Here is a 26,442-nt window from a genome sequence, read left to right on the forward strand (position 1 = left end):
TGGTGCACACACCAGAGTTTGAGGGATATTGAATGTTTAAAGAGAATCCACCGTTAATGCCTCCTGTATTCACGGAAACAAATAGCATACGTGCAGAAGAATCGAGACACCGCCGCCTCTAAACACCAGCCAGCAATCCACGGATGTACGGTAACGCACAGACGTCCAGACATTTCCTGAGTAACGGATATAGTGGTATCTCTACAATGCATCATGCAAATAAGGGAGTCATTTCATTTGCAGAAACATAGGCAAAACAGCATGGCCCGTACGGGGATCGAACCCGCGACCTTGGCGTTATTAGCACCACGCTCTAACCAACTGAGCTAACCGGCCACGTCGGCAGGCTTGGCAAAACAGAGGACCGTGGAAAAAACTCCAGAGTAAATGAACGTTTGGCATCAGCTATCAACAGTCTCAAGCTGTAAAACAAGCATGCCCTGTATGAGGGTCGAACTCACAACCTTCAGATTATGAGACTGACGCGCTACCTACTGCGCTAACAAGGCAAACGCTGGCTGGTGCCGGTTGCTGAAGCATCGTAAAGGACAAATAAAGGACATCCATCGTAAAGGACAAATTTCCTTCAGCATGGTAAAAGGCAACGCTGCTTTTCCAGGGACCTGTTTTACCAATGCTCTAAAAAGAAGCTTGCATTGGCCGGGAATCGAACCCGGGCCTCCCGCGTGGCAGGCGAGAATTCTACCACTGAACCACCAATGCATCTGCAACGGCACACTTGAAAATCCATAGAGATTCGAGTGGTCGGAAAGAAGATTTTTCCCCCTGAACAGAAAGTTATGGAAGCGGTGGTTGGGGGATTAATCAGTTAGTTGCTTATACGTGTAGCTGTAAAAGAAGCGTGCCCTGTGCGAGGACCTGACTCTCGAACTTCAGATTATGAGACCGACATTGTGGAAATGGTTGTCAACCAGAAACTCAAGGTGTCCTAGATGTAATGTAAGTGCACGTGGACCAACTCTGTGGCTGATAGCCAGCTTCAGGTCTGGCCCAAGGCTCTTGCACAGCGAGCCTGGATAGCTCAGTCGGTAGAGCATCAGACTTTTAATCTGAGGGTCCAGGGTTCAAGTCCCTGTTCGGGCGCTGCTCGCTTTATTATGCTAAAACCACGAGTTCAGCGCCGTACAATCAACACTGGAAAGCTTTACTTGACTCAAAAGATAGTAGATAAGCGGGACGGCTTCCCTGCAAACCTTTTAGATATGCCGAACGGTTCTTAGCTGCCAAAAAATGTCTCCCGTATCTATGTGTAAAGAAACAAGATCATTTATAACGTCACCCCCTTTTCTTTCTAGACCTTAGACCAATGGTGCACACACCAGAGTTTGAGGGATATTGAATGTTTAAAGAGAATCCACCGTTAATGCCTCCTGTATTCACGGAAACAAATAGCATACGTGCAGAAGAATCGAGACACCGCCGCCTCTAAACACCAGCCAGCAATCCGCGGATGTACGGTAACGCACAGACGTCCAGACATTTCCTGAGTAACGGATATAGTGGTATCTCTACAATGCATCATGCAAATAAGGGAGTCATTTCATTTGCAGAAACATAGGCAAAACAGCATGGCCCGTACGGGGATCGAACCCGCGACCTTGGCGTTATTAGCACCACGCTCTAACCAACTGAGCTAACCGGCCACGTCGGCAGGCTCAGCAAAACAGAGGACCGTGGAAAAAACTCCAGAGTAAATGAACGTTTGGCATCAGCTATCAACAGTCTCAAGCTGTAAAACAAGCATGCCCTGTATGAGGGTCGAACTCACAACCTTCAGATTATGAGACTGACGCGCTACCTACTGCGCTAACAAGGCAAACGCTGGCTGGTGCCGGTTGCTGAAGCATCGTAAAGGACAAATAAAGGACATCCATCGTAAAGGACAAATTTCCTTCAGCATGGGTAAAAGGCAACCCTGCTTTTCCAGGGACCTGTTTTACCAATGCTCTAAAAAGAAGCTTGCATTGGCCGGGAATCGAACCCGGGCCTCCCGCGTGGCAGGCGAGAATTCTACCACTGAACCACCAATGCATCTGCAACGGCCCACTTGAAAATCCATAGAGATTCGAGTGGTCGGAAAGAAGATTTTTCCCCCTGAACAGAAAGTTATGGAAGCGGTGGTTGGGGGATCAATCAGTTAGTTGCTTATACGTGTAGCTGTAAAAGAAGCGTGCCCTGTGCGAGGACCTGACTCTCGACCTTCAGATTATGAGACCGACATTGTGGAAATGGTTGTCAACCAGAAACTCAAGGTGTCCTAGATGTAATGTAAGTGCACGTGGACCAACTCTGTGGCTGATAGCCAGCTTCAGGTCTGGCCCAAGGCTCTTGCACAGCGAGCCTGGATAGCTCAGTCGGTAGAGCATCAGACTTTTAATCTGAGGGTCCAGGGTTCAAGTCCCTGTTCGGGCGCTGCTCGCTTTATTATGCTAAAACCACGAGTTCAGCGCCGTACAATCAACACTGGAAAGCTTTACTTGACTCAAAAGATAGTAGATAAGCGGGACGGCTTCCCTGCAAACCTTTTAGATATGCCGAACGGTTCTTAGCTGCCAAAAAATGTCTCCCGTATCTATGTGTAAAGAAACAAGATCATTTATAACGTCACCCCCTTTTCTTTCTAGACCTTAGACCAATGGTGCACACACCAGAGTTTGAGGGATATTGAATGTTTAAAGAGAATCCACCGTTAATGCCTCCTGTATTCACGGAAACAAATAGCATACGTGCAGAAGAATCGAGACACCGCCGCCTCTAAACACCAGCCAGCAATCCGCGGATGTACGGTAACGCACAGACGTCCAGACATTTCCTGAGTAACGGATATAGTGGTATCTCTACAATGCATCATGCAAATAAGGGAGTCATTTCATTTGCAGAAACATAGGCAAAACAGCATGGCCCGTACGGGGATCGAACCCGCGACCTTGGCGTTATTAGCACCACGCTCTAACCAACTGAGCTAACCGGCCACGTCGGCAGGCTCAGACGCAGGCTCGGATTGAGGACCGTGGAAAAAACTCCAGAGTAAATGAACGTTTGGCATCAGCTATCAACAGTCTCAAGCTGTAAAACAAGCATGCCCTGTATGAGGGTCGAACTCACGACCTTCAGATTATGAGACTGACGCGCTACCTACTGCGCTAACAAGGCAAACACTGGCTGGTGCCGGTTGCTGAAGCATCGTAAAGGACAAATAAAGGACATCCATCGTAAAGGACAAATTTCCTTCAGCATGGGTAAAAGGCAACCCTGCTTTTCCAGGGACCTGTTTTACCAATGCTCTAAAAAGAAGCTTGCATTGGCCGGGAATCGAACCCGGGCCTCCCGCGTGGCAGGCGAGAATTCTACCACTGAACCACCAATGCATCTGCAACGGCCCACTTGAAAATCCATAGAGATTCGAGTGGTCGGAAAGAAGATTTTTCCCCCTGAACAGAAAGTTATGGAAGCGGTGGTTGGGGGATCAATCAGTTAGTTGCTTATACGTGTAGCTGTAAAAGAAGCGTGCCCTGTGCGAGGACCTGACTCTCGACCTTCAGATTATGAGACCGACATTGTGGAAATGGTTGTCAACCAGAAACTCAAGGTGTCCTAGATGTAATGTAAGTGCACGTGGACCAACTCTGTGGCTGATAGCCAGCTTCAGGTCTGGCCCAAGGCTCTTGCACAGCGAGCCTGGATAGCTCAGTCGGTAGAGCATCAGACTTTTAATCTGAGGGTCCAGGGTTCAAGTCCCTGTTCGGGCGCTGCTCGCTTTATTATGCTAAAACCACGAGTTCAGCGCCGTACAATCAACACTGGAAAGCTTTACTTGACTCAAAAGATAGTAGATAAGCGGGACGGCTTCCCTGCAAACCTTTTAGATATGCCGAACGGTTCTTAGCTGCCAAAAAATGTCTCCCGTATCTATGTGTAAAGAAACAAGATCATTTATAACGTCACCCCCTTTTCTTTCTAGACCTTAGACCAATGGTGCACACACCAGAGTTTGAGGGATATTGAATGTTTAAAGAGAATCCACCGTTAATGCCTCCTGTATTCACGGAAACAAATAGCATACGTGCAGAAGAATCGAGACACCGCCGCCTCTAAACACCAGCCAGCAATCCGCGGATGTACGGTAACGCACAGACGTCCAGACATTTCCTGAGTAACGGATATAGTGGTATCTCTACAATGCATCATGCAAATAAGGGAGTCATTTCATTTGCAGAAACATAGGCAAAACAGCATGGCCCGTACGGGGATCGAACCCGCGACCTTGGCGTTATTAGCACCACGCTCTAACCAACTGAGCTAACCGGCCACGTCGGCAGGCTCGGCAAAACAGAGGACCGTGGAAAAAACTCCAGAGTAAATGAACGTTTGGCATCAGCTATCAACAGTCTCAAGCTGTAAAACAAGCATGCCCTGTATGAGGGTCGAACTCACAACCTTCAGATTATGAGACTGACGCGCTACCTACTGCGCTAACAAGGCAAACGCTGGCTGGTGCCGGTTGCTGAAGCATCGTAAAGGACAAATAAAGGACATCCATCGTAAAGGACAAATTTCCTTCAGCATGGGTAAAAGGCAACCCTGCTTTTCCAGGGACCTGTTTTACCAATGCTCTAAAAAGAAGCTTGCATTGGCCGGGAATCGAACCCGGGCCTCCCGCGTGGCAGGCGAGAATTCTACCACTGAACCACCAATGCATCTGCAACGGCCCACTTGAAAATCCATAGAGATTCGAGTGGTCGGAAAGAAGATTTTTCCCCCTGAACAGAAAGTTATGGAAGCGGTGGTTGGGGGATCAATCAGTTAGTTGCTTATACGTGTAGCTGTAAAAGAAGCGTGCCCTGTGCGAGGACCTGACTCTCGAACTTCAGATTATGAGACCGACATTGTGGAAATGGTTGTCAACCAGAAACTCAAGGTGTCCTAGATGTAATGTAAGTGCACGTGGACCAACTCTGTGGCTGATAGCCAGCTTCAGGTCTGGCCCAAGGCTCTTGCACAGCGAGCCTGGATAGCTCAGTCGGTAGAGCATCAGACTTTTAATCTGAGGGTCCAGGGTTCAAGTCCCTGTTCGGGCGCTGCTCGCTTTATTATGCTAAAACCACGAGTTCAGCGCCGTACAATCAACACTGGAAAGCTTTACTTGACTCAAAAGATAGTAGATAAGCGGGACGGCTTCCCTGCAAACCTTTTAGATATGCCGAACGGTTCTTAGCTGCCAAAAAATGTCTCCCGTATCTATGTGTAAAGAAACAAGATCATTTATAACGTCACCCCCTTTTCTTTCTAGACCTTAGACCAATGGTGCACACACCAGAGTTTGAGGGATATTGAATGTTTAAAGAGAATCCACCGTTAATGCCTCCTGTATTCACGGAAACAAATAGCATACGTGCAGAAGAATCGAGACACCGCCGCCTCTAAACACCAGCCAGCAATCCACGGATGTACGGTAACGCACAGACGTCCAGACATTTCCTGAGTAACGGATATAGTGGTATCTCTACAATGCATCATGCAAATAAGGGAGTCATTTCATTTGCAGAAACATAGGCAAAACAGCATGGCCCGTACGGGGATCGAACCCGCGACCTTGGCGTTATTAGCACCACGCTCTAACCAACTGAGCTAACCGGCCACGTCGGCAGGCTCGGCAAAACAGAGGACCGTGGAAAAAACTCCAGAGTAAATGAACGTTTGGCATCAGCTATCAACAGTCTCAAGCTGTAAAACAAGCATGCCCTGTATGAGGGTCGAACTCACTACCTTCAGATTATGAGACTGACGCGCTACCTACTGCGCTAACAAGGCAAACGCTGGCTGGTGCCGGTTGCTGAAGCATCGTAAAGGACAAATAAAGGACATCCATCGTAAAGGACAAATTTCCTTCAGCATGGGTAAAAGGCAACCCTGCTTTTCCAGGGACCTGTTTTACCAATGCTCTAAAAAGAAGCTTGCATTGGCCGGGAATCGAACCCGGGCCTCCCGCGTGGCAGGCGAGAATTCTACCACTGAACCACCAATGCATCTGCAACGGCCCACTTGAAAATCCATAGAGATTCGAGTGGTCGGAAAGAAGATTTTTCCCCCTGAACAGAAAGTTATGGAAGCGGTGGTTGGGGGATCAATCAGTTAGTTGCTTATACGTGTAGCTGTAAAAGAAGCGTGCCCTGTGCGAGGACCTGACTCTCGACCTTCAGATTATGAGACCGACATTGTGGAAATGGTTGTCAACCAGAAACTCAAGGTGTCCTAGATGTAATGTAAGTGCACGTGGACCAACTCTGTGGCTGATAGCCAGCTTCAGGTCTGGCCCAAGGCTCTTGCACAGCGAGCCTGGATAGCTCAGTCGGTAGAGCATCAGACTTTTAATCTGAGGGTCCAGGGTTCAAGTCCCTGTTCGGGCGCTGCTCGCTTTATTATGCTAAAACCACGAGTTCAGCGCCGTACAATCAACACTGGAAAGCTTTACTTGACTCAAAAGATAGTAGATAAGCGGGACGGCTTCCCTGCAAACCTTTTAGATATGCCGAACGGTTCTTAGCTGCCAAAAAATGTCTCCCGTATCTATGTGTAAAGAAACAAGATCATTTATAACGTCACCCCCTTTTCTTTCTAGACCTTAGACCAATGGTGCACACACCAGAGTTTGAGGGATATTGAATGTTTAAAGAGAATCCACCGTTAATGCCTCCTGTATTCACGGAAACAAATAGCATACGTGCAGAAGAATCGAGACACCGCCGCCTCTAAACACCAGCCAGCAATCCGCGGATGTACGGTAACGCACAGACGTCCAGACATTTCCTGAGTAACGGATATAGTGGTATCTCTACAATGCATCATGCAAATAAGGGAGTCATTTCATTTGCAGAAACATAGGCAAAACAGCATGGCCCGTACGGGGATCGAACCCGCGACCTTGGCGTTATTAGCACCACGCTCTAACCAACTGAGCTAACCGGCCACGTCGGCAGGCTCGGCAAAACAGAGGACCGTGGAAAAAACTCCAGAGTAAATGAACGTTTGGCATCAGCTATCAACAGTCTCAAGCTGTAAAACAAGCATGCCCTGTATGAGGGTCGAACTCACAACCTTCAGATTATGAGACTGACGCGCTACCTACTGCGCTAACAAGGCAAACGCTGGCTGGTGCCGGTTGCTGAAGCATCGTAAAGGACAAATAAAGGACATCCATCGTAAAGGACAAATTTCCTTCAGCATGGGTAAAAGGCAACCCTGCTTTTCCAGGGACCTGTTTTACCAATGCTCTAAAAAGAAGCTTGCATTGGCCGGGAATCGAACCCGGGCCTCCCGCGTGGCAGGCGAGAATTCTACCACTGAACCACCAATGCATCTGCAACGGCCCACTTGAAAATCCATAGAGATTCGAGTGGTCGGAAAGAAGATTTTTCCCCCTGAACAGAAAGTTATGGAAGCGGTGGTTGGGGGATCAATCAGTTAGTTGCTTATACGTGTAGCTGTAAAAGAAGCGTGCCCTGTGCGAGGACCTGACTCTCGAACTTCAGATTATGAGACCGACATTGTGGAAATGGTTGTCAACCAGAAACTCAAGGTGTCCTAGATGTAATGTAAGTGCACGTGGACCAACTCTGTGGCTGATAGCCAGCTTCAGGTCTGGCCCAAGGCTCTTGCACAGCGAGCCTGGATAGCTCAGTCGGTAGAGCATCAGACTTTTAATCTGAGGGTCCAGGGTTCAAGTCCCTGTTCGGGCGCTGCTCGCTTTATTATGCTAAAACCACGAGTTCAGCGCCGTACAATCAACACTGGAAAGCTTTACTTGACTCAAAAGATAGTAGATAAGCGGGACGGCTTCCCTGCAAACCTTTTAGATATGCCGAACGGTTCTTAGCTGCCAAAAAATGTCTCCCGTATCTATGTGTAAAGAAACAAGATCATTTATAACGTCACCCCCTTTTCTTTCTAGACCTTAGACCAATGGTGCACACACCAGAGTTTGAGGGATATTGAATGTTTAAAGAGAATCCACCGTTAATGCCTCCTGTATTCACGGAAACAAATAGCATACGTGCAGAAGAATCGAGACACCGCCGCCTCTAAACACCAGCCAGCAATCCGCGGATGTACGGTAACGCACAGACGTCCAGACATTTCCTGAGTAACGGATATAGTGGTATCTCTACAATGCATCATGCAAATAAGGGAGTCATTTCATTTGCAGAAACATAGGCAAAACAGCATGGCCCGTACGGGGATCGAACCCGCGACCTTGGCGTTATTAGCACCACGCTCTAACCAACTGAGCTAACCGGCCACGTCGGCAGGCTCGGCGCAACAGAGGACCGTGGAAAAAACTCCAGAGTAAATGAACGTTTGGCATCAGCTATCAACAGTCTCAAGCTGTAAAACAAGCATGCCCTGTATGAGGGTCGAACTCACGACCTTCAGATTATGAGACTGACGCGCTACCTACTGCGCTAACAAGGCAAACGCTGGCTGGTGCCGGTTGCTGAAGCATCGTAAAGGACAAATAAAGGACATCCATCGTAAAGGACAAATTTCCTTCAGCATGGGTAAAAGGCAACCCTGCTTTTCCAGGGACCTGTTTTACCAATGCTCTAAAAAGAAGCTTGCATTGGCCGGGAATCGAACCCGGGCCTCCCGCGTGGCAGGCGAGAATTCTACCACTGAACCACCAATGCATCTGCAACGGCCCACTTGAAAATCCATAGAGATTCGAGTGGTCGGAAAGAAGATTTTTCCCCCTGAACAGAAAGTTATGGAAGCGGTGGTTGGGGGATCAATCAGTTAGTTGCTTATACGTGTAGCTGTAAAAGAAGCGTGCCCTGTGCGAGGACCTGACTCTCGACCTTCAGATTATGAGACCGACATTGTGGAAATGGTTGTCAACCAGAAACTCAAGGTGTCCTAGATGTAATGTAAGTGCACGTGGACCAACTCTGTGGCTGATAGCCAGCTTCAGGTCTGGCCCAAGGCTCTTGCACAGCGAGCCTGGATAGCTCAGTCGGTAGAGCATCAGACTTTTAATCTGAGGGTCCAGGGTTCAAGTCCCTGTTCGGGCGCTGCTCGCTTTATTATGCTAAAACCACGAGTTCAGCGCCGTACAATCAACACTGGAAAGCTTTACTTGACTCAAAAGATAGTAGATAAGCGGGACGGCTTCCCTGCAAACCTTTTAGATATGCCGAACGGTTCTTAGCTGCCAAAAAATGTCTCCCGTATCTATGTGTAAAGAAACAAGATCATTTATAACGTCACCCCCTTTTCTTTCTAGACCTTAGACCAATGGTGCACACACCAGAGTTTGAGGGATATTGAATGTTTAAAGAGAATCCACCGTTAATGCCTCCTGTATTCACGGAAACAAATAGCATACGTGCAGAAGAATCGAGACACCGCCGCCTCTAAACACCAGCCAGCAATCCGCGGATGTACGGTAACGCACAGACGTCCAGACATTTCCTGAGTAACGGATATAGTGGTATCTCTACAATGCATCATGCAAATAAGGGAGTCATTTCATTTGCAGAAACATAGGCAAAACAGCATGGCCCGTACGGGGATCGAACCCGCGACCTTGGCGTTATTAGCACCACGCTCTAACCAACTGAGCTAACCGGCCACGTCGGCAGGCTCGGACGCAGGCTCGGATTGAGGACCGTGGAAAAAACTCCAGAGTAAATGAACGTTTGGCATCAGCTATCAACAGTCTCAAGCTGTAAAACAAGCATGCCCTGTATGAGGGTCGAACTCACGACCTTCAGATTATGAGACTGACGCGCTACCTACTGCGCTAACAAGGCAAACACTGGCTGGTGCCGGTTGCTGAAGCATCGTAAAGGACAAATAAAGGACATCCATCGTAAAGGACAAATTTCCTTCAGCATGGGTAAAAGGCAACCCTGCTTTTCCAGGGACCTGTTTTACCAATGCTCTAAAAAGAAGCTTGCATTGGCCGGGAATCGAACCCGGGCCTCCCGCGTGGCAGGCGAGAATTCTACCACTGAACCACCAATGCATCTGCAACGGCCCACTTGAAAATCCATAGAGATTCGAGTGGTCGGAAAGAAGATTTTTCCCCCTGAACAGAAAGTTATGGAAGCGGTGGTTGGGGGATCAATCAGTTAGTTGCTTATACGTGTAGCTGTAAAAGAAGCGTGCCCTGTGCGAGGACCTGACTCTCGACCTTCAGATTATGAGACCGACATTGTGGAAATGGTTGTCAACCAAAAACTCAAGGTGTCCTAGATGTAATGTAAGTGCACGTGGACCAACTCTGTGGCTGATAGCCAGCTTCAGGTCTGGCCCAAGGCTCTTGCACAGCGAGCCTGGATAGCTCAGTCGGTAGAGCATCAGACTTTTAATCTGAGGGTCCAGGGTTCAAGTCCCTGTTCGGGCGCTGCTCGCTTTATTATGCTAAAACCACGAGTTCAGCGCCGTACAATCAACACTGGAAAGCTTTACTTGACTCAAAAGATAGTAGATAAGCGGGACGGCTTCCCTGCAAACCTTTTAGATATGCCGAACGGTTCTTAGCTGCCAAAAAATGTCTCCCGTATCTATGTGTAAAGAAACAAGATCATTTATAACGTCACCCCCTTTTCTTTCTAGACCTTAGACCAATGGTGCACACACCAGAGTTTGAGGGATATTGAATGTTTAAAGAGAATCCACCGTTAATGCCTCCTGTATTCACGGAAACAAATAGCATACGTGCAGAAGAATCGAGACACCGCCGCCTCTAAACACCAGCCAGCAATCCGCGGATGTACGGTAACGCACAGACGTCCAGACATTTCCTGAGTAACGGATATAGTGGTATCTCTACAATGCATCATGCAAATAAGGGAGTCATTTCATTTGCAGAAACATAGGCAAAACAGCATGGCCCGTACGGGGATCGAACCCGCGACCTTGGCGTTATTAGCACCACGCTCTAACCAACTGAGCTAACCGGCCACGTCGGCAGGCTCGGCAAAACAGAGGACCGTGGAAAAAACTCCAGAGTAAATGAACGTTTGGCATCAGCTATCAACAGTCTCAAGCTGTAAAACAAGCATGCCCTGTATGAGGGTCGAACTCACAACCTTCAGATTATGAGACTGACGCGCTACCTACTGCGCTAACAAGGCAAACGCTGGCTGGTGCCGGTTGCTGAAGCATCGTAAAGGACAAATAAAGGACATCCATCGTAAAGGACAAATTTCCTTCAGCATGGTAAAAGGCAACGCTGCTTTTCCAGGGACCGGTTTTACCAATGCTCTAAAAAGAAGCTTGCATTGGCCGGGAATCGAACCCGGGCCTCCCGCGTGGCAGGCGAGAATTCTACCACTGAACCACCAATGCATCTGCAACGGCCCACTTGAAAATCCATAGAGATTCGAGTGGTCGGAAAGAAGATTTTTCCCCCTGAACAGAAAGTTATGGAAGCGGTGGTTGGGGGATCAATCAGTTAGTTGCTTATACGTGTAGCTGTAAAAGAAGCGTGCCCTGTGCGAGGACCTGACTCTCGAACTTCAGATTATGAGACCGACATTGTGGAAATGGTTGTCAACCAGAAACTCAAGGTGTCCTAGATGTAATGTAAGTGCACGTGGACCAACTCTGTGGCTGATAGCCAGCTTCAGGTCTGGCCCAAGGCTCTTGCACAGCGAGCCTGGATAGCTCAGTCGGTAGAGCATCAGACTTTTAATCTGAGGGTCCAGGGTTCAAGTCCCTGTTCGGGCGCTGCTCGCTTTATTATGCTAAAACCACGAGTTCAGCGCCGTACAATCAACACTGGAAAGCTTTACTTGACTCAAAAGATAGTAGATAAGCGGGACGGCTTCCCTGCAAACCTTTTAGATATGCCGAACGGTTCTTAGCTGCCAAAAAATGTCTCCCGTATCTATGTGTAAAGAAACAAGATCATTTATAACGTCACCCCCTTTTCTTTCTAGACCTTAGACCAATGGTGCACACACCAGAGTTTGAGGGATATTGAATGTTTAAAGAGAATCCACCGTTAATGCCTCCTGTATTCACGGAAACAAATAGCATACGTGCAGAAGAATCGAGACACCGCCGCCTCTAAACACCAGCCAGCAATCCGCGGATGTACGGTAACGCACAGACGTCCAGACATTTCCTGAGTAACGGATATAGTGGTATCTCTACAATGCATCATGCAAATAAGGGAGTCATTTCATTTGCAGAAACATAGGCAAAACAGCATGGCCCGTACGGGGATCGAACCCGCGACCTTGGCGTTATTAGCACCACGCTCTAACCAACTGAGCTAACCGGCCACGTCGGCAGGCTCGGCGCAACAGAGGACCGTGGAAAAAACTCCAGAGTAAATGAACGTTTGGCATCAGCTATCAACAGTCTCAAGCTGTAAAACAAGCATGCCCTGTATGAGGGTCGAACTCACGACCTTCAGATTATGAGACTGACGCGCTACCTACTGCGCTAACAAGGCAAACGCTGGCTGGTGCCGGTTGCTGAAGCATCGTAAAGGACAAATAAAGGACATCCATCGTAAAGGACAAATTTCCTTCAGCATGGGTAAAAGGCAACCCTGCTTTTCCAGGGACCTGTTTTACCAATGCTCTAAAAAGAAGCTTGCATTGGCCGGGAATCGAACCCGGGCCTCCCGCGTGGCAGGCGAGAATTCTACCACTGAACCACCAATGCATCTGCAACGGCCCACTTGAAAATCCATAGAGATTCGAGTGGTCGGAAAGAAGATTTTTCCCCCTGAACAGAAAGTTATGGAAGCGGTGGTTGGGGGATCAATCAGTTAGTTGCTTATACGTGTAGCTGTAAAAGAAGCGTGCCCTGTGCGAGGACCTGACTCTCGACCTTCAGATTATGAGACCGACATTGTGGAAATGGTTGTCAACCAGAAACTCAAGGTGTCCTAGATGTAATGTAAGTGCACGTGGACCAACTCTGTGGCTGATAGCCAGCTTCAGGTCTGGCCCAAGGCTCTTGCACAGCGAGCCTGGATAGCTCAGTCGGTAGAGCATCAGACTTTTAATCTGAGGGTCCAGGGTTCAAGTCCCTGTTCGGGCGCTGCTCGCTTTATTATGCTAAAACCACGAGTTCAGCGCCGTACAATCAACACTGGAAAGCTTTACTTGACTCAAAAGATAGTAGATAAGCGGGACGGCTTCCCTGCAAACCTTTTAGATATGCCGAACGGTTCTTAGCTGCCAAAAAATGTCTCCCGTATCTATGTGTAAAGAAACAAGATCATTTATAACGTCACCCCCTTTTCTTTCTAGACCTTAGACCAATGGTGCACACACCAGAGTTTGAGGGATATTGAATGTTTAAAGAGAATCCACCGTTAATGCCTCCTGTATTCACGGAAACAAATAGCATACGTGCAGAAGAATCGAGACACCGCCGCCTCTAAACACCAGCCAGCAATCCGCGGATGTACGGTAACGCACAGACGTCCAGACATTTCCTGAGTAACGGATATAGTGGTATCTCTACAATGCATCATGCAAATAAGGGAGTCATTTCATTTGCAGAAACATAGGCAAAACAGCATGGCCCGTACGGGGATCGAACCCGCGACCTTGGCGTTATTAGCACCACGCTCTAACCAACTGAGCTAACCGGCCACGTCGGCAGGCTCGGACGCAGGCTCGGATTGAGGACCGTGGAAAAAACTCCAGAGTAAATGAACGTTTGGCATCAGCTATCAACAGTCTCAAGCTGTAAAACAAGCATGCCCTGTATGAGGGTCGAACTCACGACCTTCAGATTATGAGACTGACGCGCTACCTACTGCGCTAACAAGGCAAACACTGGCTGGTGCCGGTTGCTGAAGCATCGTAAAGGACAAATAAAGGACATCCATCGTAAAGGACAAATTTCCTTCAGCATGGGTAAAAGGCAACCCTGCTTTTCCAGGGACCTGTTTTACCAATGCTCTAAAAAGAAGCTTGCATTGGCCGGGAATCGAACCCGGGCCTCCCGCGTGGCAGGCGAGAATTCTACCACTGAACCACCAATGCATCTGCAACGGCCCACTTGAAAATCCATAGAGATTCGAGTGGTCGGAAAGAAGATTTTTCCCCCTGAACAGAAAGTTATGGAAGCGGTGGTTGGGGGATCAATCAGTTAGTTGCTTATACGTGTAGCTGTAAAAGAAGCGTGCCCTGTGCGAGGACCTGACTCTCGACCTTCAGATTATGAGACCGACATTGTGGAAATGGTTGTCAACCAGAAACTCAAGGTGTCCTAGATGTAATGTAAGTGCACGTGGACCAACTCTGTGGCTGATAGCCAGCTTCAGGTCTGGCCCAAGGCTCTTGCACAGCGAGCCTGGATAGCTCAGTCGGTAGAGCATCAGACTTTTAATCTGAGGGTCCAGGGTTCAAGTCCCTGTTCGGGCGCTGCTCGCTTTATTATGCTAAAACCACGAGTTCAGCGCCGTACAATCAACACTGGAAAGCTTTACTTGACTCAAAAGATAGTAGATAAGCGGGACGGCTTCCCTGCAAACCTTTTAGATATGCCGAACGGTTCTTAGCTGCCAAAAAATGTCTCCCGTATCTATGTGTAAAGAAACAAGATCATTTATAACGTCACCCCCTTTTCTTTCTAGACCTTAGACCAATGGTGCACACACCAGAGTTTGAGGGATATTGAATGTTTAAAGAGAATCCACCGTTAATGCCTCCTGTATTCACGGAAACAAATAGCATACGTGCAGAAGAATCGAGACACCGCCGCCTCTAAACACCAGCCAGCAATCCGCGGATGTACGGTAACGCACAGACGTCCAGACATTTCCTGAGTAACGGATATAGTGGTATCTCTACAATGCATCATGCAAATAAGGGAGTCATTTCATTTGCAGAAACATAGGCAAAACAGCATGGCCCGTACGGGGATCGAACCCGCGACCTTGGCGTTATTAGCACCACGCTCTAACCAACTGAGCTAACCGGCCACGTCGGCAGGCTCGGCAAAACAGAGGACCGTGGAAAAAACTCCAGAGTAAATGAACGTTTGGCATCAGCTATCAACAGTCTCAAGCTGTAAAACAAGCATGCCCTGTATGAGGGTCGAACTCACAACCTTCAGATTATGAGACTGACGCGCTACCTACTGCGCTAACAAGGCAAACGCTGGCTGGTGCCGGTTGCTGAAGCATCGTAAAGGACAAATAAAGGACATCCATCGTAAAGGACAAATTTCCTTCAGCATGGTAAAAGGCAACGCTGCTTTTCCAGGGACCTGTTTTACCAATGCTCTAAAAAGAAGCTTGCATTGGCCGGGAATCGAACCCGGGCCTCCCGCGTGGCAGGCGAGAATTCTACCACTGAACCACCAATGCATCTGCAACGGCCCACTTGAAAATCCATAGAGATTCGAGTGGTCGGAAAGAAGATTTTTCCCCCTGAACAGAAAGTTATGGAAGCGGTGGTTGGGGGATCAATCAGTTAGTTGCTTATACGTGTAGCTGTAAAAGAAGCGTGCCCTGTGCGAGGACCTGACTCTCGACCTTCAGATTATGAGACCGACATTGTGGAAATGGTTGTCAACCAGAAACTCAAGGTGTCCTAGATGTAATGTAAGTGCACGTGGACCAACTCTGTGGCTGATAGCCAGCTTCAGGTCTGGCCCAAGGCTCTTGCACAGCGAGCCTGGATAGCTCAGTCGGTAGAGCATCAGACTTTTAATCTGAGGGTCCAGGGTTCAAGTCCCTGTTCGGGCGCTGCTCGCTTTATTATGCTAAAACCACGAGTTCAGCGCCGTACAATCAACACTGGAAAGCTTTACTTGACTCAAAAGATAGTAGATAAGCGGGACGGCTTCCCTGCAAACCTTTTAGATATGCCGAACGGTTCTTAGCTGCCAAAAAATGTCTCCCGTATCTATGTGTAAAGAAACAAGATCATTTATAACGTCACCCCCTTTTCTTTCTAGACCTTAGACCAATAGTGCACACACCAGAGTTTGAGGGATATTGAATGTTTAAAGAGAATCCACCGTTAATGCCTCCTGTATTCACGGAAACAAATAGCATACGTGCAGAAGAATCGAGACAACGCCGCCTCTCAACACAAGCCAGCAATCCGCGGATGTACGGTAACGCACAGACGTCCAGACATTTCCTGAGTAACGGATATAGTGGTATCTCTACAATGCATCATGCAAATAAGGGAGTCATTTCATTTGCAGAAACATAGGCAAAACAGCATGGCCCGTACGGGGATCGAACCCGCGACCTTGGCGTTATTAGCACCACGCTCTAACCAACTGAGCTAACCGGCCACGTCGGCAGGCTCGGCAAAACAGAGGACCGTGGAAAAAACTCCAGAGTAAATGAACGTTTGGCATCAGCTATCAACAGTCTCAAGCTGTAAAACAAGCATGCCCTGTATGAGGGTCGAACTCACAACCTTCAGATTATGAGACTGACGCGCTACCTACTGCGCTAACAAGGCAAACGCTGGCTGGTGCCGGTTGCTGAAGCATCGTAAAGGACAAATAAAGGACATCCATCGTAAAGGACAAATTTCCTTCAGCATGGGTAAAAGGCAACCCTGCTTTTCCAGGGACCTGTTTTACCAATGCTCTAAAAAGAAGCTTGCATTGGCCGGGAATCGAACCCGGGCCTCCCGCGTGGCAGGCGAGAATTCTACCACTGAACCACCAATGCATCTGCAACGGCCCACTTGAAAATCCATAGAGATTCGAGTGGTCGGAAAGAAGATTTTTCCCCCTGAACAGAAAGTTATGGAAGCGGTGGTTGGGGGATCAATCAGTTAGTTGCTTATACGTGTAGCTGTAAAAGAAGCGTGCCCTGTGCGAGGACCTGACTCTCGACCTTCAGATTATGAGACCGACATTGTGGAAATGGTTGTCAACCAGAAACTCAAGGTGTCCTAGATGTAATGTAAGTGCACGTGGACCAACTCTGTGGCTGATAGCCAGCTTCAGGTCTGGCCCAAGGCTCTTGCACAGCGAGCCTGGATAGCTCAGTCGGTAGAGCATCAGACTTTTAATCTGAGGGTCCAGGGTTCAAGTCCCTGTTCGGGCGCTGCTCGCTTTATTATGCTAAAACCACGAGTTCAGCGCCGTACAATCAACACTGGAAAGCTTTACTTGACTCAAAAGATAGTAGATAAGCGGGACGGCTTCCCTGCAAACCTTTTAGATATGCCGAACGGTTCTTAGCTGCCAAAAAATGTCTCCCGTATCTATGTGTAAAGAAACAAGATCATTTATAACGTCACCCCCTTTTCTTTCTAGACCTTAGACCAATGGTGCACACACCAGAGTTTGAGGGATATTGAATGTTTAAAGAGAATCCACCGTTAATGCCTCCTGTATTCACGGAAACAAATAGCATACGTGCAGAAGAATCGAGACACCGCCGCCTCTAAACACCAGCCAGCAATCCGCGGATGTACGGTAACGCACAGACGTCCAGACATTTCCTGAGTAACGGATATAGTGGTATCTCTACAATGCATCATGCAAATAAGGGAGTCATTTCATTTGCAGAAACATAGGCAAAACAGCATGGCCCGTACGGGGATCGAACCCGCGACCTTGGCGTTATTAGCACCACGCTCTAACCAACTGAGCTAACCGGCCACGTCGGCAGGCTCGGCAAAACAGAGGACCGTGGAAAAAACTCCAGAGTAAATGAACGTTTGGCATCAGCTATCAACAGTCTCAAGCTGTAAAACAAGCATGCCCTGTATGAGGGTCGAACTCACAACCTTCAGATTATGAGACTGACGCGCTACCTACTGCGCTAACAAGGCAAACGCTGGCTGGTGCCGGTTGCTGAAGCATCGTAAAGGACAAATAAAGGACATCCATCGTAAAGGACAAATTTCCTTCAGCATGGGTAAAAGGCAACCCTGCTTTTCCAGGGACCTGTTTTACCAATGCTCTAAAAAGAAGCTTGCATTGGCCGGGAATCGAACCCGGGCCTCCCGCGTGGCAGGCGAGAATTCTACCACTGAACCACCAATGCATCTGCAACGGCCCACTTGAAAATCCATAGAGATTCGAGTGGTCGGAAAGAAGATTTTTCCCCCTGAACAGAAAGTTATGGAAGCGGTGGTTGGGGGATCAATCAGTTAGTTGCTTATACGTGTAGCTGTAAAAGAAGCGTGCCCTGTGCGAGGACCTGACTCTCGACCTTCAGATTATGAGACCGACATTGTGGAAATGGTTGTCAACCAGAAACTCAAGGTGTCCTAGATGTAATGTAAGTGCACGTGGACCAACTCTGTGGCTGATAGCCAGCTTCAGGTCTGGCCCAAGGCTCTTGCACAGCGAGCCTGGATAGCTCAGTCGGTAGAGCATCAGACTTTTAATCTGAGGGTCCAGGGTTCAAGTCCCTGTTCGGGCGCTGCTCGCTTTATTATGCTAAAACCACGAGTTCAGCGCCGTACAATCAACACTGGAAAGCTTTACTTGACTCAAAAGATAGTAGATAAGCGGGACGGCTTCCCTGCAAACCTTTTAGATATGCCGAACGGTTCTTAGCTGCCAAAAAATGTCTCCCGTATCTATGTGTAAAGAAACAAGATCATTTATAACGTCACCCCCTTTTCTTTCTAGACCTTAGACCAATGGTGCACACACCAGAGTTTGAGGGATATTGAATGTTTAAAGAGAATCCACCGTTAATGCCTCCTGTATTCACGGAAACAAATAGCATACGTGCAGAAGAATCGAGACACCGCCGCCTCTAAACACCAGCCAGCAATCCGCGGATGTACGGTAACGCACAGACGTCCAGACATTTCCTGAGTAACGGATATAGTGGTATCTCTACAATGCATCATGCAAATAAGGGAGTCATTTCATTTGCAGAAACATAGGCAAAACAGCATGGCCCGTACGGGGATCGAACCCGCGACCTTGGCGTTATTAGCACCACGCTCTAACCAACTGAGCTAACCGGCCACGTCGGCAGGCTCGGACGCAGGCTCGGATTGAGGACCGTGGAAAAAACTCCAGAGTAAATGAACGTTTGGCATCAGCTATCAACAGTCTCAAGCTGTAAAACAAGCATGCCCTGTATGAGGGTCGAACTCACGACCTTCAGATTATGAGACTGACGCGCTACCTACTGCGCTAACAAGGCAAACGCTGGCTGGTGCCGGTTGCTGAAGCATCGTAAAGGACAAATAAAGGACATCCATCGTAAAGGACAAATTTCCTTCAGCATGGGTAAAAGGCAACCCTGCTTTTCCAGGGACCTGTTTTACCAATGCTCTAAAAAGAAGCTTGCATTGGCCGGGAATCGAACCCGGGCCTCCCGCGTGGCAGGCGAGAATTCTACCACTGAACCACCAATGCATCTGCAACGGCCCACTTGAAAATCCATAGAGATTCGAGTGGTCGGAAAGAAGATTTTTCCCCCTGAACAGAAAGTTATGGAAGCGGTGGTTGGGGGATCAATCAGTTAGTTGCTTATACGTGTAGCTGTAAAAGAAGCGTGCCCTGTGCGAGGACCTGACTCTCGAACTTCAGATTATGAGACCGACATTGTGGAAATGGTTGTCAACCAGAAACTCAAGGTGTCCTAGATGTAATGTAAGTGCACGTGGACCAACTCTGTGGCTGATAGCCAGCTTCAGGTCTGGCCCAAGGCTCTTGCACAGCGAGCCTGGATAGCTCAGTCGGTAGAGCATCAGACTTTTAATCTGAGGGTCCAGGGTTCAAGTCCCTGTTCGGGCGCTGCTCGCTTTATTATGCTAAAACCACGAGTTCAGCGCCGTACAATCAACACTGGAAAGCTTTACTTGACTCAAAAGATAGTAGATAAGCGGGACGGCTTCCCTGCAAACCTTTTAGATATGCCGAACGGTTCTTAGCTGCCAAAAAATGTCTCCCGTATCTATGTGTAAAGAAACAAGATCATTTATAACGTCACCCCCTTTTCTTTCTAGACCTTAGACCAATGGTGCACACACCAGAGTTTGAGGGATATTGAATGTTTAAAGAGAATCCACCGTTAATGCCTCCTGTATTCACGGAAACAAATAGCATACGTGCAGAAGAATCGAGACACCGCCGCCTCTAAACACCAGCCAGCAATCCGCGGATGTACGGTAACGCACAGACGTCCAGACATTTCCTGAGTAACGGATATAGTGGTATCTCTACAATGCATCATGCAAATAAGGGAGTCATTTCATTTGCAGAAACATAGGCAAAACAGCATGGCCCGTACGGGGATCGAACCCGCGACCTTGGCGTTATTAGCACCACGCTCTAACCAACTGAGCTAACCGGCCACGTCGGCAGGCTCGGACGCAGGCTCGGATTGAGGACCGTGGAAAAAACTCCAGAGTAAATGAACGTTTGGCATCAGCTATCAACAGTCTCAAGCTGTAAAACAAGCATGCCCTGTATGAGGGTCGAACTCACGACCTTCAGATTATGAGACTGACGCGCTACCTACTGCGCTAACAAGGCAAACGCTGGCTGGTGCCGGTTGCTGAAGCATCGTAAAGGACAAATAAAGGACATCCATCGTAAAGGACAAATTTCCTTCAGCATGGGTAAAAGGCAACCCTGCTTTTCCAGGGACCTGTTTTACCAATGCTCTAAAAAGAAGCTTGCATTGGCCGGGAATCGAACCCGGGCCTCCCGCGTGGCAGGCGAGAATTCTACCACTGAACCACCAATGCATCTGCAACGGCCCACTTGAAAATCCATAGAGATTCGAGTGGTCGGAAAGAAGATTTTTCCCCCTGAACAGAAAGTTATGGAAGCGGTGGTTGGGGGATCAATCAGTTAGTTGCTTATACGTGTAGCTGTAAAAGAAGCGTGCCCTGTGCGAGGACCTGACTCTCGACCTTCAGATTATGAGACCGACATTGTGGAAATGGTTGTCAACCAGAAACTCAAGGTGTCCTAGATGTAATGTAAGTGCACGTGGACCAACTCTGTGGCTGATAGCCAGCTTCAGGTCTGGCCCAAGGCTCTTGCACAGCGAGCCTGGATAGCTCAGTCGGTAGAGCATCAGACTTTTAATCTGAGGGTCCAGGGTTCAAGTCCCTGTTCGGGCGCTGCTCGCTTTATTATGCTAAAACCACGAGTTCAGCGCCGTACAATCAACACTGGAAAGCTTTACTTGACTCAAAAGATAGTAGATAAGCGGGACGGCTTCCCTGCAAACCTTTTAGATATGCCGAACGGTTCTTAGCTGCCAAAAAATGTCTCCCGTATCTATGTGTAAAGAAACAAGATCATTTATAACGTCACCCCCTTTTCTTTCTAGACCTTAGACCAATGGTGCACACACCAGAGTTTGAGGGATATTGAATGTTTAAAGAGAATCCACCGTTAATGCCTCCTGTATTCACGGAAACAAATAGCATACGTGCAGAAGAATCGAGACACCGCCGCCTCTAAACACCAGCCAGCAATCCGCGGATGTACGGTAACGCACAGACGTCCAGACATTTCCTGAGTAACGGATATAGTGGTATCTCTACAATGCATCATGCAAATAAGGGAGTCATTTCATTTGCAGAAACATAGGCAAAACAGCATGGCCCGTACGGGGATCGAACCCGCGACCTTGGCGTTATTAGCACCACGCTCTAACCAACTGAGCTAACCGGCCACGTCGGCAGGCTCGGCAAAACAGAGGACCGTGGAAAAAACTCCAGAGTAAATGAACGTTTGGCATCAGCTATCAACAGTCTCAAGCTGTAAAACAAGCATGCCCTGTATGAGGGTCGAACTCACGACCTTCAGATTATGAGACTGACGCGCTACCTACTGCGCTAACAAGGCAAACGATGGCTGGTGCCGGTTGCTGAAGCATCGTAAAGGACAAATAAAGGACATCCATCGTAAAGGACAAATTTCCTTCAGCATGGGTAAAAGGCAACCCTGCTTTTCCAGGGACCTGTTTTACCAATGCTCTAAAAAGAAGCTTGCATTGGCCGGGAATCGAACCCGGGCCTCCCGCGTGGCAGGCGAGAATTCTACCACTGAACCACCAATGCATCTGCAACGGCCCACTTGAAAATCCATAGAGATTCGAGTGGTCGGAAAGAAGATTTTTCCCCCTGAACAGAAAGTTATGGAAGCGGTGGTTGGGGGATCAATCAGTTAGTTGCTTATACGTGTAGCTGTAAAAGAAGCGTGCCCTGTGCGAGGACCTGACTCTCGACCTTCAGATTATGAGACCGACATTGTGGAAATGGTTGTCAACCAGAAACTCAAGGTGTCCTAGATGTAATGTAAGTGCACGTGGACCAACTCTGTGGCTGATAGCCAGCTTCAGGTCTGGCCCAAGGCTCTTGCACAGCGAGCCTGGATAGCTCAGTCGGTAGAGCATCAGACTTTTAATCTGAGGGTCCAGGGTTCAAGTCCCTGTTCGGGCGCTGCTCGCTTTATTATGCTAAAACCACGAGTTCAGCGCCGTACAATCAACACTGGAAAGCTTTACTTGACTCAAAAGATAGTAGATAAGCGGGACGGCTTCCCTGCAAACGTTTTAGATATGCCGAACGGTTCTTAGCTGCCAAAAAATGTCTCCCGTATCTATGTGTAAAGAAACAAGATCATTTATAACGTCACCCCCTTTTCTTTCTAGACCTTAGACCAATGGTGCACACACCAGAGTTTGAGGGATATTGAATGTTTAAAGAGAATCCACCGTTAATGCCTCCTGTATTCACGGAAACAAATAGCATACGTGCAGAAGAATCGAGACACCGCCGCCTCTAAACACCAGCCAGCAATCCGCGGATGTACGGTAACGCACAGACGTCCAGACATTTCCTGAGTAACGGATATAGTGGTATCTCTACAATGCATCATGCAAATAAGGGAGTCATTTCATTTGCAGAAACATAGGCAAAACAGCATGGCCCGTACGGGGATCGAACCCGCGACCTTGGCGTTATTAGCACCACGCTCTAACCAACTGAGCTAACCGGCCACGTCGGCAGGCTCGGACGCAGGCTCGGATTGAGGACCGTGGAAAAAACTCCAGAGTAAATGAACGTTTGGCATCAGCTATCAACAGTCTCAAGCTGTAAAACAAGCATGCCCTGTATGAGGGTCGAACTCACGACCTTCAGATTATGAGACTGACGCGCTACCTACTGCGCTAACAAGGCAAACGCTGGCTGGTGCCGGTTGCTGAAGCATCGTAAAGGACAAATAAAGGACATCCATCGTAAAGGACAAATTTCCTTCAGCATGGGTAAAAGGCAACCCTGCTTTTCCAGGGACCTGTTTTACCAATGCTCTAAAAAGAAGCTTGCATTGGCCGGGAATCGAACCCGGGCCTCCCGCGTGGCAGGCGAGAATTCTACCACTGAACCACCAATGCATCTGCGACGGCCCACTTGAAAATCCATAGAGATTCGAGTGGTCGGAAAGAAGATTTTTCCCCCTGAACAGAAAGTTATGGAAGCGGTGGTTGGGGGATCAATCAGTTAGTTGCTTATACGTGTAGCTGTAAAAGAAGCGTGCCCTGTGCGAGGACCTGACTCTCGAACTTCAGATTATGAGACCGACATTGTGGAAATGGTTGTCAACCAGAAACTCAAGGTGTCCTAGATGTAATGTAAGTGCACGTGGACCAACTCTGTGGCTGATAGCCAGCTTCAGGTCTGGCCCAAGGCTCTTGCACAGCGAGCCTGGATAGCTCAGTCGGTAGAGCATCAGACTTTTAATCTGAGGGTCCAGGGTTCAAGTCCCTGTTCGGGTGCTGCTCGCTTTATTATGCTAAAACCACGAGTTCAGCGCCGTACAATCAACACTGGAAAGCTTTACTTGACTCAAAAGATAGTAGATAAGCGGGACGGCTTCCCTGCAAACCTTTTAGATATGCCGAACGGTTCTTAGCTGCCAAAAAATGTCTCCCGTATCTATGTGTAAAGAAACAAGATCATTTATAACGTCACCCCCTTTTCTTTCTAGACCTTAGACCAATGGTGCACACACCAGAGTTTGAGGGATATTGAATGTTTAAAGAGAATCCACCGTTAATGCCTCCTGTATTCACGGAAACAAATAGCATACGTGCAGAAGAATCGAGACACCGCCGCCTCTAAACACCAGCCAGCAATCCGCGGATGTACGGTAACGCACAGACGTCCAGACATTTCCTGAATAACGGATATAGTGGTATCTCTACAATGCATCATGCAAATAAGGGAGTCATTTCATTTGCAGAAACATAGGCAAAACAGCATGGCCCGTACGGGGATCGAACCCGCGACCTTGGCGTTATTAGCACCACGCTCTAACCAACTGAGCTAACCGGCCACGTCGGCAGGCTCGGCAAAACAGAGGACCGTGGAAAAAACTCCAGAGTAAATGAACGTTTGGCATCAGCTATCAACAGTCTCAAGCTGTAAAACAAGCATGCCCTGTATGAGGGTCGAACTCACAACCTTCAGATTATGAGACTGACGCGCTACCTACTGCGCTAACAAGGCAAACGCTGGCTGGTGCCGGTTGCTGAAGCATCGTAAAGGACAAATAAAGGACATCCATCGTAAAGGACAAATTTCCTTCAGCATGGGTAAAAGGCAACCCTGCTTTTCCAGGGACCTGTTTTACCAATGCTCTAAAAAGAAGCTTGCATTGGCCGGGAATCGAACCCGGGCCTCCCGCGTGGCAGGCGAGAATTCTACCACTGAACCACCAATGCATCTGCAACGGCCCACTTGAAAATCCATAGAGATTCGAGTGGTCGGAAAGAAGATTTTTCCCCCTGAACAGAAAGTTATGGAAGCGGTGGTTGGGGGATCAATCAGTTAGTTGCTTATACGTGTAGCTGTAAAAGAAGCGTGCCCTGTGCGAGGACCTGACTCTCGACCTTCAGATTATGAGACCGACATTGTGGAAATGGTTGTCAACCAGAAACTCAAGGTGTCCTAGATGTAATGTAAGTGCACGTGGACCAACTCTGTGGCTGATAGCCAGCTTCAGGTCTGGCCCAAGGCTCTTGCACAGCGAGCCTGGATAGCTCAGTCGGTAGAGCATCAGACTTTTAATCTGAGGGTCCAGGGTTCAAGTCCCTGTTCGGGCGCTGCTCGCTTTATTATGCTAAAACCACGAGTTCAGCGCCGTACAATCAACACTGGAAAGCTTTACTTGACTCAAAAGATAGTAGATAAGCGGGACGGCTTCCCTGCAAACCTTTTAGATATGCCGAACGGTTCTTAGCTGCCAAAAAATGTCTCCCGTATCTATGTGTAAAGAAACAAGATCATTTATAACGTCACCCCCTTTTCTTTCTAGACCTTAGACCAATGGTGCACACACCAGAGTTTGAGGGATATTGAATGTTTAAAGAGAATCCACCGTTAATGCCTCCTGTATTCACGGAAACAAATAGCATACGTGCAGAAGAATCGAGACACCGCCGCCTCTAAACACCAGCCAGCAATCCGCGGATGTACGGTAACGCACAGACGTCCAGACATTTCCTGAGTAACGGATATAGTGGTATCTCTACAATGCATCATGCAAATAAGGGAGTCATTTCATTTGCAGAAACATAGGCAAAACAGCATGGCCCGTACGGGGATCGAACCCGCGACCTTGGCGTTATTAGCACCACGCTCTAACCAACTGAGCTAACCGGCCACGTCGGCAGGCTCGGACGCAGGCTCGGATTGAGGACCGTGGAAAAAACTCCAGAGTAAATGAACGTTTGGCATCAGCTATCAACAGTCTCAAGCTGTAAAACAAGCATGCCCTGTATGAGGGTCGAACTCACGACCTTCAGATTATGAGACTGACGCGCTACCTACTGCGCTAACAAGGCAAACGCTGGCTGGTGCCGGTTGCTGAAGCATCGTAAAGGACAAATAAAGGACATCCATCGTAAAGGACAAATTTCCTTCAGCATGGGTAAAAGGCAACCCTGCTTTTCCAGGGACCTGTTTTACCAATGCTCTAAAAAGAAGCTTGCATTGGCCGGGAATCGAACCCGGGCCTCCCGCGTGGCAGGCGAGAATTCTACCACTGAACCACCAATGCATCTGCAACGGCCCACTTGAAAATCCATAGAGATTCGAGTGGTCGGAAAGAAGATTTTTCCCCCTGAACAGAAAGTTATGGAAGCGGTGGTTGGGGGATCAATCAGTTAGTTGCTTATACGTGTAGCTGTAAAAGAAGCGTGCCCTGTGCGAGGACCTGACTCTCGAACTTCAGATTATGAGACCGACATTGTGGAAATGGTTGTCAACCAGAAACTCAAGGTGTCCTAGATGTAATGTAAGTGCACGTGGACCAACTCTGTGGCTGATAGCCAGCTTCAGGTCTGGCCCAAGGCTCTTGCACAGCGAGCCTGGATAGCTCAGTCGGTAGAGCATCAGACTTTTAATCTGAGGGTCCAGGGTTCAAGTCCCTGTTCGGGCGCTGCTCGCTTTATTATGCTAAAACCACGAGTTC

At 48.3% G+C, this 26,442-nt stretch overlaps 59 non-coding genes across 59 annotated transcripts; 19 read left to right on the forward strand and 40 right to left on the reverse strand.

Annotated features, from left to right (window-relative positions):
- Positions 1-262: 262 nt before the first annotated feature.
- TRNAI-AAU (transfer RNA isoleucine (anticodon AAU)) lies at positions 263-336 on the reverse strand. Its single transcript has one exon. It is a non-coding gene; the product is annotated as a tRNA-Ile (tRNA).
- A 316-nt stretch (positions 337-652) lies between these two features.
- TRNAG-GCC (transfer RNA glycine (anticodon GCC)) lies at positions 653-723 on the reverse strand. The gene has a single exon. It is a non-coding gene; the product is annotated as a tRNA-Gly (tRNA).
- Positions 724-1,031: 308 nt separating this feature from the next.
- TRNAK-UUU (transfer RNA lysine (anticodon UUU)) lies at positions 1,032-1,104 on the forward strand. Its single transcript has one exon. It is a non-coding gene; the product is annotated as a tRNA-Lys (tRNA).
- Positions 1,105-1,590: 486 nt separating this feature from the next.
- Positions 1,591-1,664, reverse strand: TRNAI-AAU (transfer RNA isoleucine (anticodon AAU)). The gene has a single exon. It is a non-coding gene; the product is annotated as a tRNA-Ile (tRNA).
- Positions 1,665-1,981: 317 nt separating this feature from the next.
- Positions 1,982-2,052, reverse strand: TRNAG-GCC (transfer RNA glycine (anticodon GCC)). Its single transcript has one exon. It is a non-coding gene; the product is annotated as a tRNA-Gly (tRNA).
- Positions 2,053-2,360: 308 nt separating this feature from the next.
- Positions 2,361-2,433, forward strand: TRNAK-UUU (transfer RNA lysine (anticodon UUU)). The gene has a single exon. It is a non-coding gene; the product is annotated as a tRNA-Lys (tRNA).
- Positions 2,434-2,919: 486 nt separating this feature from the next.
- Positions 2,920-2,993, reverse strand: TRNAI-AAU (transfer RNA isoleucine (anticodon AAU)). The gene has a single exon. It is a non-coding gene; the product is annotated as a tRNA-Ile (tRNA).
- Positions 2,994-3,318: 325 nt separating this feature from the next.
- On the reverse strand, positions 3,319-3,389 carry TRNAG-GCC (transfer RNA glycine (anticodon GCC)). The gene has a single exon. It is a non-coding gene; the product is annotated as a tRNA-Gly (tRNA).
- Positions 3,390-3,697: 308 nt separating this feature from the next.
- Positions 3,698-3,770, forward strand: TRNAK-UUU (transfer RNA lysine (anticodon UUU)). The gene has a single exon. It is a non-coding gene; the product is annotated as a tRNA-Lys (tRNA).
- Positions 3,771-4,256: 486 nt separating this feature from the next.
- On the reverse strand, positions 4,257-4,330 carry TRNAI-AAU (transfer RNA isoleucine (anticodon AAU)). The gene has a single exon. It is a non-coding gene; the product is annotated as a tRNA-Ile (tRNA).
- A 317-nt stretch (positions 4,331-4,647) lies between these two features.
- TRNAG-GCC (transfer RNA glycine (anticodon GCC)) lies at positions 4,648-4,718 on the reverse strand. The gene has a single exon. It is a non-coding gene; the product is annotated as a tRNA-Gly (tRNA).
- Positions 4,719-5,026: 308 nt separating this feature from the next.
- TRNAK-UUU (transfer RNA lysine (anticodon UUU)) lies at positions 5,027-5,099 on the forward strand. The gene has a single exon. It is a non-coding gene; the product is annotated as a tRNA-Lys (tRNA).
- Positions 5,100-5,585: 486 nt separating this feature from the next.
- Positions 5,586-5,659, reverse strand: TRNAI-AAU (transfer RNA isoleucine (anticodon AAU)). The gene has a single exon. It is a non-coding gene; the product is annotated as a tRNA-Ile (tRNA).
- A 317-nt stretch (positions 5,660-5,976) lies between these two features.
- Positions 5,977-6,047, reverse strand: TRNAG-GCC (transfer RNA glycine (anticodon GCC)). The gene has a single exon. It is a non-coding gene; the product is annotated as a tRNA-Gly (tRNA).
- A 308-nt stretch (positions 6,048-6,355) lies between these two features.
- Positions 6,356-6,428, forward strand: TRNAK-UUU (transfer RNA lysine (anticodon UUU)). The gene has a single exon. It is a non-coding gene; the product is annotated as a tRNA-Lys (tRNA).
- Positions 6,429-6,914: 486 nt separating this feature from the next.
- Positions 6,915-6,988, reverse strand: TRNAI-AAU (transfer RNA isoleucine (anticodon AAU)). The gene has a single exon. It is a non-coding gene; the product is annotated as a tRNA-Ile (tRNA).
- Positions 6,989-7,305: 317 nt separating this feature from the next.
- Positions 7,306-7,376, reverse strand: TRNAG-GCC (transfer RNA glycine (anticodon GCC)). Its single transcript has one exon. It is a non-coding gene; the product is annotated as a tRNA-Gly (tRNA).
- Positions 7,377-7,684: 308 nt separating this feature from the next.
- TRNAK-UUU (transfer RNA lysine (anticodon UUU)) lies at positions 7,685-7,757 on the forward strand. The gene has a single exon. It is a non-coding gene; the product is annotated as a tRNA-Lys (tRNA).
- Positions 7,758-8,243: 486 nt separating this feature from the next.
- TRNAI-AAU (transfer RNA isoleucine (anticodon AAU)) lies at positions 8,244-8,317 on the reverse strand. The gene has a single exon. It is a non-coding gene; the product is annotated as a tRNA-Ile (tRNA).
- Positions 8,318-8,634: 317 nt separating this feature from the next.
- On the reverse strand, positions 8,635-8,705 carry TRNAG-GCC (transfer RNA glycine (anticodon GCC)). The gene has a single exon. It is a non-coding gene; the product is annotated as a tRNA-Gly (tRNA).
- Positions 8,706-9,013: 308 nt separating this feature from the next.
- TRNAK-UUU (transfer RNA lysine (anticodon UUU)) lies at positions 9,014-9,086 on the forward strand. Its single transcript has one exon. It is a non-coding gene; the product is annotated as a tRNA-Lys (tRNA).
- A 486-nt stretch (positions 9,087-9,572) lies between these two features.
- On the reverse strand, positions 9,573-9,646 carry TRNAI-AAU (transfer RNA isoleucine (anticodon AAU)). Its single transcript has one exon. It is a non-coding gene; the product is annotated as a tRNA-Ile (tRNA).
- A 325-nt stretch (positions 9,647-9,971) lies between these two features.
- TRNAG-GCC (transfer RNA glycine (anticodon GCC)) lies at positions 9,972-10,042 on the reverse strand. The gene has a single exon. It is a non-coding gene; the product is annotated as a tRNA-Gly (tRNA).
- A 308-nt stretch (positions 10,043-10,350) lies between these two features.
- On the forward strand, positions 10,351-10,423 carry TRNAK-UUU (transfer RNA lysine (anticodon UUU)). Its single transcript has one exon. It is a non-coding gene; the product is annotated as a tRNA-Lys (tRNA).
- Positions 10,424-10,909: 486 nt separating this feature from the next.
- TRNAI-AAU (transfer RNA isoleucine (anticodon AAU)) lies at positions 10,910-10,983 on the reverse strand. Its single transcript has one exon. It is a non-coding gene; the product is annotated as a tRNA-Ile (tRNA).
- A 316-nt stretch (positions 10,984-11,299) lies between these two features.
- On the reverse strand, positions 11,300-11,370 carry TRNAG-GCC (transfer RNA glycine (anticodon GCC)). The gene has a single exon. It is a non-coding gene; the product is annotated as a tRNA-Gly (tRNA).
- A 308-nt stretch (positions 11,371-11,678) lies between these two features.
- On the forward strand, positions 11,679-11,751 carry TRNAK-UUU (transfer RNA lysine (anticodon UUU)). The gene has a single exon. It is a non-coding gene; the product is annotated as a tRNA-Lys (tRNA).
- A 486-nt stretch (positions 11,752-12,237) lies between these two features.
- TRNAI-AAU (transfer RNA isoleucine (anticodon AAU)) lies at positions 12,238-12,311 on the reverse strand. The gene has a single exon. It is a non-coding gene; the product is annotated as a tRNA-Ile (tRNA).
- A 317-nt stretch (positions 12,312-12,628) lies between these two features.
- TRNAG-GCC (transfer RNA glycine (anticodon GCC)) lies at positions 12,629-12,699 on the reverse strand. The gene has a single exon. It is a non-coding gene; the product is annotated as a tRNA-Gly (tRNA).
- Positions 12,700-13,007: 308 nt separating this feature from the next.
- On the forward strand, positions 13,008-13,080 carry TRNAK-UUU (transfer RNA lysine (anticodon UUU)). The gene has a single exon. It is a non-coding gene; the product is annotated as a tRNA-Lys (tRNA).
- Positions 13,081-13,566: 486 nt separating this feature from the next.
- Positions 13,567-13,640, reverse strand: TRNAI-AAU (transfer RNA isoleucine (anticodon AAU)). Its single transcript has one exon. It is a non-coding gene; the product is annotated as a tRNA-Ile (tRNA).
- A 325-nt stretch (positions 13,641-13,965) lies between these two features.
- TRNAG-GCC (transfer RNA glycine (anticodon GCC)) lies at positions 13,966-14,036 on the reverse strand. Its single transcript has one exon. It is a non-coding gene; the product is annotated as a tRNA-Gly (tRNA).
- A 308-nt stretch (positions 14,037-14,344) lies between these two features.
- On the forward strand, positions 14,345-14,417 carry TRNAK-UUU (transfer RNA lysine (anticodon UUU)). Its single transcript has one exon. It is a non-coding gene; the product is annotated as a tRNA-Lys (tRNA).
- A 486-nt stretch (positions 14,418-14,903) lies between these two features.
- On the reverse strand, positions 14,904-14,977 carry TRNAI-AAU (transfer RNA isoleucine (anticodon AAU)). Its single transcript has one exon. It is a non-coding gene; the product is annotated as a tRNA-Ile (tRNA).
- A 316-nt stretch (positions 14,978-15,293) lies between these two features.
- TRNAG-GCC (transfer RNA glycine (anticodon GCC)) lies at positions 15,294-15,364 on the reverse strand. The gene has a single exon. It is a non-coding gene; the product is annotated as a tRNA-Gly (tRNA).
- Positions 15,365-15,672: 308 nt separating this feature from the next.
- On the forward strand, positions 15,673-15,745 carry TRNAK-UUU (transfer RNA lysine (anticodon UUU)). The gene has a single exon. It is a non-coding gene; the product is annotated as a tRNA-Lys (tRNA).
- A 486-nt stretch (positions 15,746-16,231) lies between these two features.
- TRNAI-AAU (transfer RNA isoleucine (anticodon AAU)) lies at positions 16,232-16,305 on the reverse strand. The gene has a single exon. It is a non-coding gene; the product is annotated as a tRNA-Ile (tRNA).
- A 317-nt stretch (positions 16,306-16,622) lies between these two features.
- On the reverse strand, positions 16,623-16,693 carry TRNAG-GCC (transfer RNA glycine (anticodon GCC)). The gene has a single exon. It is a non-coding gene; the product is annotated as a tRNA-Gly (tRNA).
- Positions 16,694-17,001: 308 nt separating this feature from the next.
- On the forward strand, positions 17,002-17,074 carry TRNAK-UUU (transfer RNA lysine (anticodon UUU)). The gene has a single exon. It is a non-coding gene; the product is annotated as a tRNA-Lys (tRNA).
- A 486-nt stretch (positions 17,075-17,560) lies between these two features.
- TRNAI-AAU (transfer RNA isoleucine (anticodon AAU)) lies at positions 17,561-17,634 on the reverse strand. The gene has a single exon. It is a non-coding gene; the product is annotated as a tRNA-Ile (tRNA).
- A 317-nt stretch (positions 17,635-17,951) lies between these two features.
- Positions 17,952-18,022, reverse strand: TRNAG-GCC (transfer RNA glycine (anticodon GCC)). The gene has a single exon. It is a non-coding gene; the product is annotated as a tRNA-Gly (tRNA).
- Positions 18,023-18,330: 308 nt separating this feature from the next.
- On the forward strand, positions 18,331-18,403 carry TRNAK-UUU (transfer RNA lysine (anticodon UUU)). Its single transcript has one exon. It is a non-coding gene; the product is annotated as a tRNA-Lys (tRNA).
- A 486-nt stretch (positions 18,404-18,889) lies between these two features.
- On the reverse strand, positions 18,890-18,963 carry TRNAI-AAU (transfer RNA isoleucine (anticodon AAU)). The gene has a single exon. It is a non-coding gene; the product is annotated as a tRNA-Ile (tRNA).
- Positions 18,964-19,288: 325 nt separating this feature from the next.
- TRNAG-GCC (transfer RNA glycine (anticodon GCC)) lies at positions 19,289-19,359 on the reverse strand. Its single transcript has one exon. It is a non-coding gene; the product is annotated as a tRNA-Gly (tRNA).
- Positions 19,360-19,667: 308 nt separating this feature from the next.
- TRNAK-UUU (transfer RNA lysine (anticodon UUU)) lies at positions 19,668-19,740 on the forward strand. Its single transcript has one exon. It is a non-coding gene; the product is annotated as a tRNA-Lys (tRNA).
- Positions 19,741-20,226: 486 nt separating this feature from the next.
- TRNAI-AAU (transfer RNA isoleucine (anticodon AAU)) lies at positions 20,227-20,300 on the reverse strand. The gene has a single exon. It is a non-coding gene; the product is annotated as a tRNA-Ile (tRNA).
- A 325-nt stretch (positions 20,301-20,625) lies between these two features.
- Positions 20,626-20,696, reverse strand: TRNAG-GCC (transfer RNA glycine (anticodon GCC)). Its single transcript has one exon. It is a non-coding gene; the product is annotated as a tRNA-Gly (tRNA).
- A 308-nt stretch (positions 20,697-21,004) lies between these two features.
- Positions 21,005-21,077, forward strand: TRNAK-UUU (transfer RNA lysine (anticodon UUU)). Its single transcript has one exon. It is a non-coding gene; the product is annotated as a tRNA-Lys (tRNA).
- A 486-nt stretch (positions 21,078-21,563) lies between these two features.
- On the reverse strand, positions 21,564-21,637 carry TRNAI-AAU (transfer RNA isoleucine (anticodon AAU)). Its single transcript has one exon. It is a non-coding gene; the product is annotated as a tRNA-Ile (tRNA).
- A 317-nt stretch (positions 21,638-21,954) lies between these two features.
- TRNAG-GCC (transfer RNA glycine (anticodon GCC)) lies at positions 21,955-22,025 on the reverse strand. Its single transcript has one exon. It is a non-coding gene; the product is annotated as a tRNA-Gly (tRNA).
- A 308-nt stretch (positions 22,026-22,333) lies between these two features.
- On the forward strand, positions 22,334-22,406 carry TRNAK-UUU (transfer RNA lysine (anticodon UUU)). The gene has a single exon. It is a non-coding gene; the product is annotated as a tRNA-Lys (tRNA).
- Positions 22,407-22,892: 486 nt separating this feature from the next.
- On the reverse strand, positions 22,893-22,966 carry TRNAI-AAU (transfer RNA isoleucine (anticodon AAU)). The gene has a single exon. It is a non-coding gene; the product is annotated as a tRNA-Ile (tRNA).
- Positions 22,967-23,291: 325 nt separating this feature from the next.
- Positions 23,292-23,362, reverse strand: TRNAG-GCC (transfer RNA glycine (anticodon GCC)). The gene has a single exon. It is a non-coding gene; the product is annotated as a tRNA-Gly (tRNA).
- Positions 23,363-24,229: 867 nt separating this feature from the next.
- TRNAI-AAU (transfer RNA isoleucine (anticodon AAU)) lies at positions 24,230-24,303 on the reverse strand. The gene has a single exon. It is a non-coding gene; the product is annotated as a tRNA-Ile (tRNA).
- Positions 24,304-24,620: 317 nt separating this feature from the next.
- Positions 24,621-24,691, reverse strand: TRNAG-GCC (transfer RNA glycine (anticodon GCC)). Its single transcript has one exon. It is a non-coding gene; the product is annotated as a tRNA-Gly (tRNA).
- Positions 24,692-24,999: 308 nt separating this feature from the next.
- TRNAK-UUU (transfer RNA lysine (anticodon UUU)) lies at positions 25,000-25,072 on the forward strand. Its single transcript has one exon. It is a non-coding gene; the product is annotated as a tRNA-Lys (tRNA).
- A 486-nt stretch (positions 25,073-25,558) lies between these two features.
- On the reverse strand, positions 25,559-25,632 carry TRNAI-AAU (transfer RNA isoleucine (anticodon AAU)). The gene has a single exon. It is a non-coding gene; the product is annotated as a tRNA-Ile (tRNA).
- Positions 25,633-25,957: 325 nt separating this feature from the next.
- Positions 25,958-26,028, reverse strand: TRNAG-GCC (transfer RNA glycine (anticodon GCC)). Its single transcript has one exon. It is a non-coding gene; the product is annotated as a tRNA-Gly (tRNA).
- A 308-nt stretch (positions 26,029-26,336) lies between these two features.
- On the forward strand, positions 26,337-26,409 carry TRNAK-UUU (transfer RNA lysine (anticodon UUU)). The gene has a single exon. It is a non-coding gene; the product is annotated as a tRNA-Lys (tRNA).
- The last annotated feature ends 33 nt before the right edge of the window (positions 26,410-26,442 follow it).

Source organism: Spea bombifrons, chromosome 4 (genome assembly GCF_027358695.1).
Source record: "Spea bombifrons isolate aSpeBom1 chromosome 4, aSpeBom1.2.pri, whole genome shotgun sequence".
NCBI classification, from domain to species: domain Eukaryota; kingdom Metazoa; phylum Chordata; class Amphibia; order Anura; family Pelobatidae; genus Spea; species Spea bombifrons.